The sequence below is a fragment of the Mustela putorius genome, unplaced genomic scaffold (genome assembly GCF_011764305.1).
Source record: "Mustela putorius furo isolate JIRA1106 unplaced genomic scaffold, ASM1176430v1.1 tig00003834_pilon_pilon_pilon, whole genome shotgun sequence".
Classification (NCBI taxonomy): Eukaryota; Metazoa; Chordata; class Mammalia; order Carnivora; family Mustelidae; genus Mustela; species Mustela putorius.
In genome coordinates this window covers 78,499,126-78,518,366 of record NW_025421987.1, presented here as the reverse complement: position 1 = coordinate 78,518,366, position 19,241 = coordinate 78,499,126, and positions in this window count along the sequence as shown.

The window sequence follows — 19,241 nt, the reverse complement described above, 5'->3', positions numbered from 1 at the left end:
TCGCATAAATAAATAGCTCAAATTTTATTTTTTTAGGAGCCACAGGGTTGTCTTTTAAAAACTGGTGTAAAAATATGTAAGATGTAGAAGTGAGGCATGACTCAGAAGCTACAATATCTGGACATACTGAGAAATAGCACCTAGAAATTTCATTTGAGATTCTTTAGTTTATTTCTTGCTACCTAAAAATTATCTTCATTGACTTTACTTTTTAAATTAAATGCAGTCTCTAAACAAATACTTATTTATTGGCTAATATATGCCATACATCAAGCTAGATGTTGATGGGTCAATGGTAAACAAAATGTAAAATCACCTCATGATGACAGAGAGGAAGCAGACAAGTTAAATGTTGTTCTGGAACAAACATGTGCATGTGACAGTAGGGGTGAGACAGAGCATCATGAGTGTTCATGGAGCATCCCCTCAGACTGGGCAGCGTCAGGGGCTGCCCTTCAGGAAAAGTGGGAGTTAGGTTGAGAACTGAAGTATAAGCAGGAAGTTCATGAAGGCAAGAAAAGGGCAACCCAAGGTCCAGAGAAGAGAGGGAGGGAGAGAGAGTGATAGCATATGCTTCTTTGTGATAGTTTCTGAGTAGTTCCACATGACCAGAACTCAAGCATGTGAGGTGAGAACATGTAAAGGCAGGGATAAAGGGAGAGAGAAGGGTAGGAAATGGTAGGGATAAAGAGTTTTCTAAACCATGTTCTGGAGTTTTTACTAAATCCTGAGGGGAATAGGGAAGCTTTGAAGGTTTTTCATTAGAGGCATGAGATGACAGTTAACTTGGAGCAACTAAGGTACTTTGCAGTGACGCTAGAGCCACCTTTCCCCTTTTGCTCTGCGGGAGAGAACAGAGCAGTAGAGTGTCTCCCTCAACCTCCTTCTTCAGCTGCAGTCTTCCTGACAGGCTGAAGGGAAGAATCAGACGTCTTGTCTGCTAGAGCCAGAGACTCTGTTGCTATGGGCAGAGCAGCAATCACAACAACACTTGAAATTAGATCTCTTAGCATTTTATAAATCTTTCTGACTACCTAGAGAAAATAGTTTCTTTTTTCTTCACTCTTATAGAAGATGAAAAATGGTAACCGAGCAAGAATATTTATAGTCCTGCATGACAGATGGGGAACATTAAGCCCATTGACATTTACTTAAAAAATGGTACAGTGATTAACAAATATTTTCTCCACTTTCATTGAAGGTGAAATAAAAAGAAACGGGCTTCTATGGCAAGCTCTCTCTTTGTTATACATGCCTGCCTAGTGTTTCCACTTATTTCTGCCTGCAGGTTCTGTATTAGTCATCCTAGACTTATGCCCTAAAGAGAAAGCATACGAAATTAGACTTCTGTACAATGTTTTCAACTTCAGGCATCCCTGATGTGGCCTCCTATTTGCTTTATTCTGTCTTGTCTGCTCTTCTGGATCACTTTATTATTAATTATTCTCCTAGTTCTTTGCATTTTTGTCTTCATCCATCATTTTTTAAGGGTCTTAGAACCTTTCAGAAAATCATTTTCATAGGTTTTTTATGGGTGTTTAAAAATCATTAGAAGACAACATTCTTTTTTTCATAGTAAAATATTCTCTCCCTTCTCCTATCTTTTTGTGCATGGTTTTGTGAGTCTGCTTGAAATCTCAGGCACATACAGAACACTATGTGTAGGTCAATAGATGTTACTTGAGTGACAAAACAAAGACACAGTTTTCAACACTTGTTAAGGCAAAAAATACAGCAGTATATTATTACTCTGGGGAACAAGAAAAGGTCTGGGTACATCATTCTGGCAGAAACCATCACATATGCTCACATATAATATCTTAATTAAGAATAAAAAGCTATGTTGAATGACTAGATAACTTAAATTTTCAGTTTGTCTTGACATTCACTGTCTCACCAGCTGCTTGCCATGTCTCCTGTTACTTTTATTTGCTTACCATCAGCTGTCCACTTGCTTTTGACCTTGACTAATAGAAGATCTATACTTCTCAAAGAAGACTCTGAGGTCTTCAGATCTGGTTCTTGCCTTAGGTCTGTGCTATGCTTTGGCATAGCCCAAGCCTTCAGCCTTTCAAAGGTTTACCTCTACAAAGGTTTACCAGTAGCTAGGGATCTGAGGTTAATGTAATAGCTGAGTTTTGTTAAGGTCCTGAATAAAAATTTTGCAAAAATGGCAGATGTCTCTGGCAGGCCATTCATGCTCTTTCTTCTTCACTTCCCCATATTTACATTGCTAACTCTTCCCATCATTCAGACCTCCTCTCTGAAATGTCATTTCTTGCGATCACCCTAGTTAATATCTGTGTCCCAAGCCACTACTTTGGGAAGCTTAGCTGCTACTTAGAAAAGGACCCACGATAATGTTTATTTACATGTCACATAGTAGTATTGATGTTATTGGTCCAGATTATGGGAAAACTCTACTCCATGGGGTCATTTATGTATATAGGATCCGCCCATCTTTTTCGGTCGTATGTTCCAAATATTTCTATTATCTGAGTAACTAAAGCTGTGTTGTTGCTACAGTCAGTTTTTAGCCAATGGGAAGAGAAAGAGTACATGGAGTAGACATGCTCATTATGTTGATGCCCACAGCTAACAGAGGCACATATTATTTCCTTCCCTATTTCATTGGTGAGGACATAATCACATGGGCACACTTGCTGCAAGGGAAGCTGGGAAATGTAGTTAGCTGGGCAGCCATGTGCTCAATTCAACTCCACTTTTATAGGAGGACGGAGTTTTTTTGACAGCTAGCCGTCTTCACAACACTAAGTCACTCTGTTAGTACATGACCCTGTTCTATTTTTTTCATTTCAGTATCATTACCAGAAATAATTTTTAATTAATGAGTTAATTAATTCATTTTTCTTGTTCTTTAGAATGTATGTTCTGTAATAGCAGAACCATATTCTATTTTATCTCTGCATCCTTAGAACGCAGAACAGTGCTTGACGTATAGAGTATATTCGCAAGGGTTTGAGGCTCCTGAGACTGGGTAAACCATTTGCTCAAGCTGAAGTTTCTATTTTCTTAAGTGGTGTCTCCTATTTTACATCTGCTGAGAGGCCTACACTTGAGGACAGTCAGAGGTCTAAATTTGAGATTGTATGCTGGAATTGCACTTTAATTGAATTCTTCCATTCTTAGAAATGACAGACTTCCATCTTGAATGGGCAGGTTTTTTTTACTGACTGCCAGAGCAAACATCCAAATTGTAAGTTAGGGGAGTAACTAGTGACTGACTGTATTGCAGAGTATTGATGTCATGTCTTTGAAAGATAGGGCAACATCTCATTTTCCAACCTGGTTCATTTAGTTTTCTGGGAACACCCACCTTTTTAGCAATCATATCATGCTATTCTGGTTTGAGGTGTATCTCAGGGCTTGCCTCAAATGTATGGATCCCAAAGGAATGAGAACATTTCCCATAGGAGAGTAGAAACTTATTATCAGATACTCTCTATTAGAAGCTCTCCTGCTTTCCCTACTCTTGTCTCTTCAGATTCATCATGACCCAATCTAGATCAACAATTCCAGTTCTTTGGCTTATATTCACCTTTACACTTGTCTCATGGTTTATTCCAATTTTATCTGGTCTTAACTCTTCATCTCGTATTCATTCTCCACTGATTCCTATGATCCTGGTGTTGAAATGAAATTGCAAAAAGGAGAGTAATCTAGACTCAACTTTATGTGAGTAGGATCAAGGTCTGTCTTATGTATTATTGTATATTCATTACCTAATAATGCCTATCACACAGCAGGTAAGCACAAAGGTAACAAAAACTGAAAAGATATATACTAAACTTTGAGAGAAGTACAATGAAGGAAACCTTCATTGTACACTAAGATGTTATGATAAAATGGAAAGGGTACTCAGAGAAGACTTTGCCTAAAGAAGTAATGTTTAAGTTAATATATGAAGGGCCTAAAGAAGAACAGAATCTAAGGTGTTATATAGTACAGTTGCTGAAAGTTTAGTTTGGGCTTATTATCTGGTTCTATCACTTACGATATGTATTACTCTGCTCAGGCTGCTATAAGGAAATACTGTAGACTGGGTAACGAAAACAATAGACGTATGTCTCATAGTTCTGGAGGCTGGAAAGTCAAAGATCAAGGTGCCAGCTGATTTCAGCTCCTGGAAAGAGCCTTTTTTTTTTTTTTTTTGGCTTGCAGATGACCTCCTTCTGGCTATATCTGAGGCGGAAAGAGAGTGCTCTCTCTTTTCTCTCTCTCTCTCTCTCTCTCTCTCCCATCTTCTCTGTTTTTATAAAGCCACTGAGACCATCAGGAGGGCCTATACTTATGACCACATCTTAACCTCTCAAAGGCCTTATTTCCAAATACCATTACACTGGGGGTTAGGGTTTCAACATACTAATTTGCGGGGGACAGAATTTAGTCTATAGCATAATCCATATAAAATTGTTCAAGTCATTCCTTTTTGGTACACTTCATTTTCTTCATCTATAAAAGAATAATAATAATATGACTTACATCATAGAATTGATATATTAAATGCATTAGTATTCATAAAGCTCTTTTTAAAAGAACCCAGACACAGTAAGTGCTATTTGAGAACTTATTAAATTAAAAAAGTGCATGAAGTGCATGACAAACAGATGAAAGAATATGGACACAACTTCTTAGGAGAAAATGTCTACAGAATGTATGCACACAGAAAGGACAACAGTGAGTAAAGGTGGAAAGAAGCTTGAGATGAAGTGGAAAAGGTGTTAGATCTATTTGGACCTCGAGCTCCTGGTGAAGAACATTGGTTTGCTCTAATTGCACTGGGAAGCCATTTTATTTTAATCAGAGGGTTTAAAGATTATGTTTATATTTTAAAAAACTAGTTCAGATCATCTGTAGAGAATAGATTGTAAAGGGGAGAGAAAGGAAGTACAGAAACTGATTAAAGGTTATTGTTCTAGCCCAGGTGAGGATAATTATGTAGATTAGAACAGAGTGGTGATGACCATCTGGGGGAAAACTCAGTTTTAAGATTAAATGAATAGAATTTATTAACTGATTGGGTGGAGGAAGAGGGAAATGCGAGAATCAAGGATAGTACCCGATTTCTGATTTAAGCTGTTGGCTGTTAAAAGGTATTAAATGCTTAATTCAAGAACACTACAGATGAATTGATTTATTGGAGAGTGGGAAATAAGATGTCAGTTTTAGATCTATCAAACTTTAGATGCATATTAGATATCTAGGTCAAATAGTCGATTGGTTATATTTTATAATATTTTATATTTTTATATTATATATTATATAATATATATATTTTATAAAATATATTTATTTTATATTTATATATATATATTGGAAGTGAGGTCTGAGTCAGAGGTGATTTGGGGGAATGAACTATATTTGAATGATATTTAAAGTTAAAGAATAGATGAGGTCACCTAAAAAGAATATGAGAAACAAAATATTGGCAAGGCTTGAAGGGTCTGGGTTGGGGGAATACACAGTGGAAGTTAGGACAGCAAAAGATGGTCACCTTAATGGTTTCTTTTTACTTTTTTCTCTTTATTATAAAAAAATTCAAAGTTTGAACAGGCTAAATACAGAACAGGTTGAACAGGCTGAATACAGAAGTTTGAACAAGGCTAAAAATGGTATAGTGAGCAGCCACACATCAAGTAGTCCAGGTAGTGGATTCAACAGTTGTTAACATTTTGCCAGATTTTGTTCATCTTTCTACCTATATCTGTATCTACATCTATATCTACATTTATATCTATGTCTATCTACACATTTCTCCAAACTATTTCAAAACAGGCTGTAAATATTATGACACTTTATACTTTCAGCAATCATCCTCTAAAACTAAAGACATCATTTTGTATAACTACAGTACCATTAACACATATGGTCATACCATGGAGATATTGGACATTTGGTTCCAGACCACCACAATAAAGCAAATATTGAAATAAAGCAAATCAAATAAATGTTTTGATTTTCCAGTACAAATAAAAATATGCCTGTACTATACTGTAGTCTGGTAAGTGGGCAGTGGCATTATATCTAAAAAATAAAAATGTACATATCTTAATTTAAAAGTACTTTATTGCCAAAAATGTGTGAACCATCATTTGAGCTTTGAGTGAGTTTTAATCACTAATTACAGATAACCAAAACAAATATAATAATAATGAAAAAGTTTGAAATACTATGAGAATTACCGAAGTGTGATACAGACACATGAATTAAGCAAATGCAATTGGAAAATGGTACTGGTAGACTTGCTTCAATTTGTTAAAAAACTACAATATCGACAAAGCATAGTACGGAAAAATTCAAGAAAATGAGGTAGGCCTGTGTAAGAAGCAGGGCAGTTATTCACCAACGTAACATAATACCTAATTTTCATTTACAGTTACTCAGTATCTCCCGAAATATCTTCTATGCATTTAAGATCACCAACATTTAAAGAGAAGGTGGAGGAGCAGGAGCTATGAAAGAGGATCGGGAAGTACGGGTCTCTACGGAAGGTAAGGCAGGAAAGCCTGGTATCAGGGAAGCCAAAAGTAATGTGATTTCAAGGATGCTGAATCTATAAATACTTATGACCTTCTGCTGTTAGCATGTTGTCTCAGAGAAGCTGGGTCTAGGACTATTAGTAGAGGTTGAACAGCATGACTTATTGATATCCCTTCTGATTAATGATTTATGATCAACTAAGAGAACTCCTATCCCAGTTGATTTGGTAAAGAGTTAAAGATGAAAGCAGATAAAACCCAACCTCATTTAGTGAAGGACTGTAAGTTGACCATTGCTTATTGACTTGCACTTTATCATTCCATTTGGTAGTTTGATAATGCTTTTCTTCTGGCAACTGACCCAATTTCAGTGATTCCTCGCCTCTTTAAAATTTTTCACTCCCTGCATGTCCCATTAAATATGCCATTAATTTAATGTTATTTATAATCCCAGTTCTTTACTCCTCTCACCAATTAGAATGACCATATAATTTATCTCTCAAATTGGAACACTCTGTAAAGTAAAAGGAACATCGTTAATAGTTACACAGAACTAGAGGTGTGAAGTGGGTGTTCCAGGCAAGCCAGTCTGTATGGTCACCCCTACTATGGGTCAGTCCCCCTCTCCCCTTCTTTTTCCTTCTTCTCTTACTCTTTCCTTTATAACTGAGGCCACATCACATATCAAGAGTAAGAGTCCCCAGGATTTCTCTCAATATAGCTTTGAAGAAGTCATAGAATAAAATGCATTTAAACACAATTTTTAAAAAATTTCAATACTATTAAGTGATTTCTAGCCACACCTTACTTTTAATAATATTTTAAATTTCTAAGATTTTTCTCCCTAATTAATTTCTATTTAGTGCTTCATTCATGGAATTTATGGTTATTTTACAATGACTAATCTGAAAGAGTTTTTCTGTTAAAGCCCTTGACTAAAAAAAAAAATACACAAATTAGTGTATATCTTAAGTATCTGTTACCTTATTTCACATAACAGATAGATTATATTCTTTCGGTAAAAAAAATATTATTGTGTCCTTGTAGTAAAAAATGAAGTCAATTTAATGGAGACACAATTCTCAAATATATTTGAAAAAACCTTGTGCAAAATTATATTAACAAGAAAACTTTGTACAAATAACTATTTGTTGAATGAACAAATAAACGAGTGAGTTAAATTAGAATGTTTTAATTTGTTCTTAAATTAATAAAATAGTAGGTTCAACCCTTGTCTTTTCTTATAAGCAGAGGCAAGGTAAAGAAGAACACAAAGTAGATTTATTCTTTCCTTCATCTTTTCTGTCATGATTGCTCCATTAATTTGAATAAAAATAAGTATATGGTAAGAATGTCCTAAGACTGTCAGTCTTGGGTTTCCCTTCAAAGTAGGATTAAAAATGGAATATACGGGTGCCTGGGTGGCTCAGTGGGTTAAGCCGCTGCCTTCGGCTCAGGTCATGATCTCAGGGTCCTGGGATCGAGTCCCGCATCGGGCTCTCTGCTCAGCGGGGAGCCTGCTTCCTCCTCTCTCTCTCTGCCTGCCTCTCTGCCTACTTGTCCTCTCTCTCTGTCAAATAAATAAATAAAATCTTTAAAAAAAATGGAATATACTACTATATTCTGTTTTGAATAATGGTTTGGGCAGGTCAATATAATCGGAGTTTTTTTTTTTTTTTTATAAAAGGTTTTATTTATTTATTTGACCGAAAGAGAGATCACAAGTAGACAGAGAGAGGCAGAGAGCTGAGCAGAGAGCCCAAGGCGGGACTCGATTCCAGGACCCTGGGATCATGACCTGAGCTGAAGGCAGAGGCTTAACCCACTGAGCCACCCAGGCACCCTTGAGGGTTTTGTTTTTTTTTTTAAATTTTGTAGTTTTCAGTTTTTTCTTTCTCTTTTTATTTATTTTAAAAAAGATTTTATTTATTTATTTGACAGAGAGAGCACAAGCAGTGGCGAAGCAGGCAAGAGGGAGAGGGAGAAGCAGGAACAGAGAGCCCTATGTGGGACTCAATCAATCCCAATACCCTGGGATCATGACCTGAGTCGAAGGTAGACGTTTAACCAACTGAGCCCCCCACATGGCTCTCTCTTTTTTTAATGGCATATTTTTTTCAGAGCAGTTCCAGCTTCCAGAAAGTATAGAGATTTTCCACACATCCCCTGCCCCCAAACATGCATAGCCTCCCTCATTATTAACGTGGCTCACCAGAGCAGTAGGTTGAACCTACGCTGACAGTTTGCCTTAGGGTTCACTCTTAGTGTTGTCCATTCTGAGTTTGGATAGAAGTATAATGATGTATGTGATCATTACAACATCACATAGAATATTTTCACTGCCCTAAACATTCTCCGTGTGCTGCTTATTCATATTCCTCACTGCCCGCACCATGGCTGCAATGACTGATTTTTTATTTTCTCCATAGTTTTGCCTTCTGAATTTTTTTTTCAGTTGTCAGCAATGGGTATTCTATAAAATAATATTGAAAAACCTCATCTTTGGAAGGTGTCTGTCAGTACTCAGCATGCATTTCCATTGTCTTCTGTGTTCTCTGTGTTGCAGGGGCTGGTAGGCGAAATGCTGCACCTCTCAGGCTCCCTTCCTGTTAGTGTTCTGGATCTGATTTAGAGTCTACTGATGAAAAGAACTCACATAAACTTTATGGGACAGATGGGAGGCAGAGACCATCTTACTGCTGTGATGGCTGGCAGCGAGTCAAGTCGGTTTGTTTACTGTGGCCAAGCTCCATTGCCAGTGTGTTGTTACCATCTTCATGGATGGCGAGGCAGCAGCAACAGGGGTTTTCTTCTCCCCGGTTCCTATCCAGGGCGGTGCAGCCTTGGAGCTGGTGGTCTGGTGGTGGCTTTAGGCTTTGCTCTGTACCATCATTTATAGGTACCTAGTGTCTGTATTATACCCCTTTGAATACCTAGAAAGATTTTGGTTCCCTGAACTGAATCTTAAACTATATTACTTTATAGTGTTCATTTTTTGTGTATAGTAAGATTTACGGAAGTATTTCTCTATTGAACATATAAGTTAGTTATAAGGTTTATACATTTTTAGTTTACATACTTGTAAACTATGCTGTGAGAACCATTTCTTATTGTTAAACATTTGAGTTTAGAATAGAAATTTTATACTTGGTCCTTTAGATACACTTCTGGTTAAAAAAGCATGTACAATTTAAGGCACACATACCCATGTATGCATATATATATTCCATATATATTCAGAATTTCCTAAATTAATCTCTAGGAGGCTTGTAGAAATGAATACTTGTAGCAACTTTATATGAGACTTGAGACAATTTTATTCTGACAGAGGAGAAGAGTTAGGGAGGCAAATGATGGACCAGGGGCATGGGTTGCTAAGTAGGATTCTGATGGGGGCCAGTTGAAACATTTAACATCCTCAGGCATTGAAAATAGAATGGTATCTCTTCCCATGTTTTTTAGACGTTTACCTGCTATCTATTGATTTTCTTTCTATTTTTCTATCTTTCTATTTATTTTCTGTCTATCTATTATCTATCTATCTCGATTATCATCTATCGATCATCTATCTACCTTTCTCTGAATATACACATGTGTCTATGTATGTACCTGTATGTATATATGTCTAAATGGATAGGCAGACATGTAAGTAGCTACTTCTAATTTTTTTTTTCTTTTTTTGCTTTTCTCCCTCCATGTTAACTACTCTGATGCTTCAAAAAATATATCAGAAATCGAATACTAACCTTTCTTCCTTTGGGACCCCTGCTTTGCCGATGCTATGAGTAGGTGCTCAGATTGGGAGCCTTCAAGTTCCTCAATTAAGGGTCTGGAACAACTTGTATAGTTGGTGTGAGGGAAGAACAATGATGCATTGAAGAGAACCTTTTGTCAAGTTCACGGTTTTGCATGGGTCTAACGTTGGCCAGCTGGTAGTGAGCACATGCAGAAAGTAGAGGAGGAATCATTTCCGGACATCACCGAACAGTTCTATGAAAACTGCTTGCCTCTGTCCCTTCTGGAATAGTAGTCTGTCTCCTCTTGTTAGTTAATTGTATGCATCACTTACTAAATTTTCCTTTTGTGAGTTTCCTCTTTTTCTTGTCAGGCTCTGACAGAGTTCACTCCTAAGAACAGAGCAGTATGCTGAAATCTGTCTCTCAAAACAAGTTTATTGAGTAAAGGATGACATGGATAAATAAAGAAATGTCAGTGGTCCATGCTACCTTACCACCCTGAAATTTCTCCCCCACCATCACACATGGATGCCTTAGATAAAATGTAGCTCAGTGTATCCTGAATTAGGCTCAGTGATGTGTGTGTTCTGTTGTGAAAATTGTCTTTTTATGAACTTCAGTGGCTTTATTTATTTATTTATTTATTGTAGAGACAGCAGAGATAGGAATGTATTTAGAAGGCAGTAAATACCGAAATTATGTAGACATATCTATATTCTATAGCCTCATTGTCTTAAAAATCAGAACTTGTCCTAGTTTCTTGGCATTCATGAAAGCATTCCTTTGGGATAATTGGATGTGATCTTTCTAAAGCCTCTTCTTAGCACTATGGAATGACCATTTATCTCCACAGTTTTCTACTGCATCTTTTTTGAATTAAACTCAGCACATTGTTTTCTTAACTGAAAGGTCAGACTTTCGATCTGATTATTTCACTAGAATTATCAGCCAATGACATCTCTATTTTTCTACAAATATTGATTTCTCTAATTTCTTTTTCTCTAAATATATCTCAGAGCTAATAACTTTTAAGGCAGCCTTTATTTTAATACCAGAATTGCATTTTGGTGTTTTTAAGGTATATTGGGAAGGTTTTGCTGGTTCTCTATTTGTCTGCTGCCTATTTATTTCACAAATGGGAGTCTTTGAATGCTTTACCATAATAAACACTTATAAAGTATGCTCCCAAAGTATATTGTAAGCCGGTTTAAGTTTCTTAAAGATTTGTAGAAATGAAGGCAACTCAGAGGCTATTTCTACACATTTTTAAGTATCTGGATTTGGAACAAAGATGTTGCTTAGTAGGTTTTAAAAAATGTTGGCTGTTCTAATCAGGAGAGAATCTGAAAATTTCCACTGATGTACCAAGTAATTCCAAGAATCCCTAAATGGTGCTCTATTGCTCAGATTTGCAGTTTTGGGGACTGTTAGTAGTGCTAAACAAAGACATGACTGTGGCCAAATAAACTTCAGGCTAAAAACAAAAAATGGGCTTCTATTCTTAAGGAAGTTTCAGAAACCATAACATTCTTCTGTGTTCTGTGTTTCTCTAAGGGAGGCATCAAGTTCACAGCTTTTCTCAGGTGTTTGACCTTGAAGAAACCTCTTTCTGTTCACAGAGCAATTTTATGGACTTACATTCTATAAGATGTACTTTAGAACAGGTGTAGCCCCCAAAATTGAGATGGACAAAGTGACTTTTAACCCTTTTAAAGATCAGATGTGATCACTCACACATGCTCCTCACAAGTAGCCATGGACAGCTCAATTTCCCGAGCTTCCCAGAGGTTCTGAATCAAATTCCCAGGGATTTGTTGCTGACTTTGTTTCTAAGTTAACAATGGGAAAGAAATCAATCTCTTACAACATTGGATACTGGTATCAGGAAAGCCTTACTTACTGGACTAGCACTCAGGAGGGTGGAATGCAGAGGGGTCTTTGTGGATGAAGACTTCCTTTAATAGACTTGAAATTAACTAAGCATCTGTCAAGTGTAAGTGCTATGTAGGCACTGTGAAGTGGGTTAAAGTGTGGATGGAAAGTGGTCTTTTGTATCACCTCCTTCACAGGAGCCTACTGTTCTATAAAAGAAATTCTGGTTATATTTTTCATTACTGGGAAGATTTCCCTAACCACAGTCTCAATTCCTCACTAGTACTTCCTTGTGTTAGTTAATTAATTAATTACAACTTAATTCGATAAATATGAATAAAGAAGTATTGTTTACTGGAATGGGAAACTTTTAAAAAGAAGCAAGCATAGGTGTGCAGGAGAAAAACAGTTCTGTTCTAAACATCAAGGATGAGATGCTCCCTTAGATATTAAAGTAGAGACGTTGAGTTAGTTGGACAGAAGAGTCTATAGTTGAAGTAAAATTTGGGCCTGGTCATGTACATTTGGGAGCCATCAGCATAAAGATGAGGTTCAAAGAATGGGATGGATGAAATAATCTAGATACGTAATGCAGATGAGTAAGGAAAGAGGTTTAAGAACTGATCTCCGAGGGCATACCAGCATTCAGAGCTCAGAAAGAGGAAACGGGTGTGGCGAAAGGGTCAGAAAGAGGTGACCAAGGTCTTGGAAGGAAGAATTAAGAGTATATTATATTCTGGAAGTCAAGTGGAGACAATGTTTCAGGAGGGAGGGAAACATCATGTCAAGTGCTCTGGAGTCAATTATGTGAGGTCTAAGTGCTTTCCATTGGATTTGGCAATGTTGGGGTCATTGAGGAACTTGAGAAGGCAGTTTCTCTAAAGATGTACCCTCTCTATATTGCTAGCAGTGGATGATGTCTTATAAATTGCTTTTCAAAGGGGGTAGCCATAGTGGCTTCAGCCAAAGACTCAACCCTTGTTTCATGTAATTGGCTTTGAATCAAAAGCTACTTGTTTAGTTCATGTAGATATTTTGTTCCTTATTTGATATCTGTATGTAGATGGACTAGAGAGAAAATGAGTTTGTTTTTGTGGCTAGGATTTTTTTCCTTTAATTTTTTGATTCAAACTGCTTCATGTACCCAGAGGATATGCTGGATATGTGATGAAAAACTTCAAAGTAAACATTTGAAATGAAACCCTGGTACTGAATTTTTAAAAACTTGTTTTCTCATTTTAATGATGTTTTTTCTTTGGTACCAATGTACCACTATTTCTTCCTAGGATACTTTCTAGTTAGAATCGTGGTAAGAATGTAAGCTTAATTTTATATACTATATGATTTTTTTATATTGAGATGGATTCCCATTTCTTATCCTGGGAGTTGATTTTAAAAATTGCAAGAAAGCAGTGTAATATGGATGCTATCATGTCCATCCCTTAGTCTCTAGACAAGCCAAAATTAAGAAATTAGAGTGAGCTAATTATACATCCTAATATTAAATATCCCCAAGAAAGGAGATTAGAAATGTACTAGGAAATTGTAATAGCTTTTCCTGAAACATTCAAGTTTTTTTTCTAATAAATATTTTAATTCCAATTTCAACTGAACTGAGGTCACACTGAACAGTCAAAAATAGCTTCTTAATACCATTTGTATATTCTGTATTTTTTCCTAGCTCATATTTTAGTCTGTGTGTCAAGGTGGAGAAAATGAGTTATGTTGTTTCTCCTTTTCCCTCTCACTTTTTCAATAAGACAGTCTGACAATGAACCAAGCTTTTCAAGGTCAGCACATTATGTGCCTCTGTTTCTTCATTTGCAAAACAGGCAGAGAGTTTCCTCTTTGTTATGTCATCTGAATGTTATGAAGTCTGATGCGATTATTAGACTCATTAAGTAAACTCTGTGGCATTTGCCTCCTGGTACCAGCAGAAAGACATTTTGCTCTTTTGGTATTTGAAATCTGTGGAGGAAAGACAATTAGCTGTATTTGTTATTTGAATTCTGCGAGGTAGTTTATGCAAGCTACATCCAGCTAACTTCGGGAAAATTTGGTATCAGGTGCAAAGCTTGATCCTTAATGTAACCAACTAAAAACCTCATATTGATACTAGCTTTTCCTCCACCTCCTTAATATGATCATGATACAGTCTTTGAGTAAATCCCTAACAGTTCTCAAAGCTAAAGAAGCTGTGGCAAAGTTGATCTAATACATTTTTTTTTTTTTGGCAGGGGGAGATGTGAGGGGATGAGCTGTGAGATTATGAGGTAATTTGCAAAACAGCTGTGCCTGACAGGATAATCAAATAGACTGATTTTGGACATATACATTTTCAACTTAAGTGGTTTCTAGTTTTGACTGTAAACACGACTTTAAAGGAGGAGTAGAATTTTGTCATTTTATATCCTGTAGATGGCAATGTTGCACTTGAAAAATAAACAGATAAATGCATAAAGAAAGTCTGTTTCCCAGATGCAGCATTGCTTAATAACCAGTGAACAAGAGCTTTAATGCCACTTCAAGGTATGCTGTTTGGGAAATATATTTGATGTAGAATACATATGGAATAGATAAATATTGATAAGTGCCAGCATTTACATTTAAAATTGTGATGGTTTTAGAGAATGTTTTGTTTAACTGTGTACTTTCCTCTAAGTGGTCTCATTTTTAAAAAAATAATGCAGTATTTCAGGTCTCATACTTAGATTTGCTTTCACATTACTGAGAGATGAACATTGTCAATACTAAAACCTACAGATTTAAAAAATGTACACTATTTAGTGATCCACCACAAAACCAGGAAGAGGAGGAACCAGGGATAAACATACTTTGGCTCTCTCATTGGTGTCCAAGGACATTATTGCTTTCTCTGCCTTTGAGCCCTGAGGATCTGGGATTGAGGTATGAGGGGAGAGCTTCCTCAAGCAGCTCACTTTGTTATTCTCATTCAGTGGATTGATTTAAAAAACAGACCAGAGAGCTGTATGAGAAAGCTTCATTTAAAATACATAGCCTACATAAGGCAAATATGCTAACTCACTTGCTTTGAAATTAAGATGAAAAATTCAAATGTATGTAAAGGTATACTGAAAACAAACAGCAGGAAAATGTAAACTGAAACCGCAACCCTAGAAACCCAGTGTCTTGACATTTGGACCCAAAGCTGCCTCTTACTGAAGGTGCATGAAGAAATAGAATCATGGTTTTGTTCTGGCTCATTTTCCTCCTTAACCGTGAAGTACCTGCCACTGTTATTATTGTTAAGAGTAAAAATTTCTTGGTAAATTTTATGCAGACAAAAATAAAAATAGGAGAACAACCGCAATACCCTGGAATTGTTGAGAGAATTTGAAAGTGTGATTTAAAAATTTTGGTATAGTATCAGAATGAGAATGATCTTTCTTAGGAATAGAATATCTGCTAGCCTTATTCCCCCCCGCCCCCAACATATCTTTGGTTACTGAATCTTAATTTTATGTCTTAGAAACTTCTGGTCATGTCCCATGTCGATGTGTATTTATGCTCTGGCTTCCCATCTTTTACAAATTCTTTGACAGCAGGAGAGGAAAAGCTGTGGAGAGCACAGGTGTGCAAGGGGTCAGCCCTGAGGTGCCACCTGGCTGTGCCTGCCTCAGCCTGTGACTTGCTGAATGTCACTTGATTGTAATAAACTTCAATTTTAATTGATGAAATAGTAAAAACATCTGTACTCATCATTTAGGTATTTTGACTTGTAAGTATTCAATAAATGATGGCTTTTACAACTTTTCCCTCTGAGAAAGGAGATTTCTCTCATCGTTTCTCTCCTTCCAGCAAAAGAAAAATTACGTAGTAAGTAGTCAATAAATGCTTGTTAAAATGAGCAGCTGAAAGGGTGAATTAATTATTGAAGAAAGTTTGTTCAGTGATACTCATATCAGAAAATTTTCTCCCACTTCTCTAGACTCGAACATAAGACAGAGAATAATCATGTCTCAGAATAATCTTCTGTGCTTAAATCATACAAAACAGAAGAAGCAAAGCAAAAGAAGGTCAATATATTAAAAAATGTATTATGACATGTCAAGTGTAATCACAGAATGTTTCCTGTTGAAGAGAATTTCTAATGAAGTTCATACTGGGCTCTGAACTCTTCAGTTTATGAGTAGGAGTCCATTCTAACTTTTGCATCATGACCTGGGAAATAAGCAAGCTCTCCAGCTCAGTATCAAAGGAAAGGTTAATAATTTGTTTGTTTGCTTATTGTATATCTAAATTTTCTGTTTTAAACAAAGAGGCTACAGCGGTTCTGTTTTATATACTAAGTTTAGAGAGCTTTATAGAACACATGGACACCCCTGCTAAGGTGTCCCAAAGCTAAACATTTGGGTCTAATAAGATTTCAAAGGATGCAAATCTTCGTAAATTAGTTTTTACTATGAAGTGAGTGCTTCAGCTAATCATCACAAATAAAACTCATGGCCCAGTCTGTGATTAAAAATTGGATTCCAGATATAAACTCCTCTTCTTTTCCTGTGTTCAGTGTATTTTGTGAAACGGTCTGGCAATAACGAGTAATGCATTCGGATGACTTGGTTTTAAGGAAAAAAAACAGAGAATAAGACTTTTACCTTTGAAATAAGACACTCTCTCATGTACATGTCTAATAACTAGAATTCATTAATTTCTATCAATAAAGAATATTGAGTGTCTCTAACATTGAGACAATGTTTACCAGATCACTGGTATTACATTAAATAACTATCATGGTTGATCTCTCCATGGTTACCCCACCCTGCCAGGCAAATACTGTTTCTATCAACCCTTATTTTAAAGAGGAATAGATTGCTGGAGAGATTGAATAAGTGATTTTCTGTTTCTAGCCAGGAAGTGATATGTTTGGGTCATTATTGCCCTCGACCCGCAAGGACGACAAGAAGCCCCAGTTCAGGTATATCTTCTCTCTCTTTATTTCTGCAAGTCTACACACTTATGTATGTTTACATGACCAATCAGCGAGCAGGGTACAGGAGGGAGCGAATCAGGCTGAGCACCTAAACGAACAACTTCGCTAGCAACCAGTGCTGTTTACTTCCTCTTTGGGCGTTCCGCTTAGTCTCACGAGGCAATGCTAACCTGGCAACTAGCCAGGCGCCATCTTTTAATGGCCGAGGCTGCCCTGGCCAGGGGCCTGCCTCCGACAGGTCATGAACACAGGCAGTCTGAACACAGTCATAATCTAGAAACTGGACTCTCTAACACTAGACTAGCCTGCCCTTCTTGCAAACATTGTTATGTGGAATGCTTGTCAAAGCTCTAGCTGAGAGAGACCTTGAGCAGAAGCCACAGAAGTCTGTGTTTCTTAGTCTGGGGTGTGTTTGTCTCTCTGGTTATATTTCTTATAGCTCTCTGGTTCTACATTCCTTAGTCTGGGACATATTATGTTTCTTCAGAGGTTATATTATGGCATAGAATGAATATGAAATACCTCCAGAATGAGTTATTTTACTCCACTGTAGTGGGGGACACAACCAAATGCTTGGCATGAAATTATTTCCAGTGGAAATAATTGAAAAACACTTATAATTTAAAAAGTTCTCATCTAATTCTCTACCTTCATATAAGCTTGAAGACTAAAAGGTGACATAGCTTAGCTCTATTCCTCTGGTTCTCTTTAACATTTTGTATTATTGAACTCTCTTTAAATATTACATGCTATTTTCATAGGTGGTCTATGATATAATAGGGAATTTTTCTGCAGCATTATAAACAACAACATCTGCTGCTGAGGTCTTCATTCATTACCTTGTTGAGAGTCCCTTATAAAAAATCCTTGTGACAGATTCAGCCAAGAGCTAGGAGCTTTCCTAGTGAGTTCATTATCTCCTGGACGATGAGAGCGTGTAGTTCATTGTATTGTCCTTTGACCTGGATCACTAGGAACTTAGAATTAAGGTTTGGAATCACTTGTTATATTTCTCCCCAATCAAGATGTCATATAATTTTTCTCCTTAGTTCTCCTGCTATAGTTCTTTAAAAATCTTTTATCATGAGTTTATAGTCTTGGGTTTATTTATAGCTTTTATTCCAAATTGCCCCAAATCCTTTATGGAAATGAAAAGGTACAGAAGCAGTGAGAAAGAAATACATGTAGAAAGAAACATTGTGAGATATACATTTGTTTTTCCAGCTCATGTAGGTAGAATCTTCACCAATAGACTAAACAATATAATAAAATTCCATTTTATGACTGACAGCTTCTTCTTCTTCTTCTTCTTCTTCTTCTTCTTCTTCTTTTTTTTTGCTATTTTTGCTTTTTGTTTTTGTTTTTGATGCATGGATATTATGGCTATAAAATGACCTTCCACAAACCAGACTTTAAAATAAAGACAAATAGGGGCGCCTGGGTGGCTCAGTTGTTAGGTGTCTGCCTTTGCATCAGGTCCTGATCCCAGGGTCCTGGGATCGAGCCCCACATTGGGCTCCCACTCTGAGGCAAGCCTGCTTCTCCTTCTCCCACTCCAACTGCTTGTGTTCCCTCTCTCACTGTGTCTCTCTCTCTGTCAAATAAATAAAATCTTAAAAAAAAAAAAGACAAATATTTTTAAAAGCTTATTAAGATCTATTAAGATTTTGGTTGGTGTTTGTTTATAACCATATAGGTGATACTGAATGTTTGGACAGAATAAGCATTAACTAGATATATTAATCCTGAGCTATGATAAAAGGAAGAGAGATTGAGTATTTTGTGTTCTTCACAGATTGTGAAGACCATGTCTCTACCTGTTAAATGTTCTCTTTCTTGAGAATAAAGTATCCATAACTCTTGGGGGGGGGGTAACCTAGTTTTCTACATATCTTCCCTAATTAAAATTTGCATTTTCTCACTGACATGATAGAAAATACGGCATTTTTACAATAGTATGCAGATCTTTTTTTTCCCTATAGTTATGTGTGATATAATTTTGTAAGGGGCAAAGATAAGGGACAAATCTTTTTGCCTTTAAGCCAACCTACATTCTGAACTTCTCATGATTCAGTTATTTTTCATTTATTTATTTGAAATAATGATTTCCCACCTCTTGATCAAATTGTGTAAGTGCACATTGTTTAGAAAGAAGTTATAAATATGCAAAGTGAGGTAATT